Here is a 683-nt window from a genome sequence, read left to right as displayed (position 1 = left end):
AACAATGAGAAATTCTGGAATGAGCACTGGCTGGAAACATGGCCACAGGATGTCTTCAGAAGAGGCAGAAGAGACAACTTAAGGATGCTATTTAGAGGAGAGAGGATAAACCAGACTTAGGAAGAGGACCGATTTTGGAATTACCTCCATGGGTTCATATCCATGATGTACCTGACTAGCTTGGGGCTATAGTCAAGTTAACCTTTCTAATCCTCAGTTTCCTCATCTTTAAAATGGAGATGATAATTCCCATTATATAAAGTTTCTGTGAAGTTAGATAATTCAAGAAAGTCCTACACAGGACAGAGCATGGGACATAAAATATGCTCAGGAAATGCACTGCAGGCATGTCCCCGTGAGTGTTCACTTAGTGACTACAGAAATCATAAACAGACATCCTAATTTTATCCAACACTCAGGATTATAAGGGTGTCACTTAGCTCTTTGTCTCAGATTGTCCTTCTATAAACTGATGTGCCTATCTCAAGGACAGGGGCAATTAAATAACATATAGATAGTGCTTTAAATTCTGAAAGTCATATCATCAATACAAAATGTCATTCTGCAATCCTTCGTCAGTTCTAATGTCAAGAGAAATTATCTTAACCTTTGTAAGCGTCTTCGTTGAACTTGTTCTAGGAATATTTTATAAATCATCCCATCAGCGAGCTTATTTTACATAC

Source organism: Pteropus vampyrus, unplaced genomic scaffold, assembly GCF_000151845.1.
Source record: "Pteropus vampyrus isolate Shadow unplaced genomic scaffold, Pvam_2.0 Scaffold62, whole genome shotgun sequence".
NCBI classification, from domain to species: domain Eukaryota; kingdom Metazoa; phylum Chordata; class Mammalia; order Chiroptera; family Pteropodidae; genus Pteropus; species Pteropus vampyrus.
The sequence above is the reverse complement of the archived record's forward strand: the minus strand, read 5'-3'. Positions refer to the sequence as shown.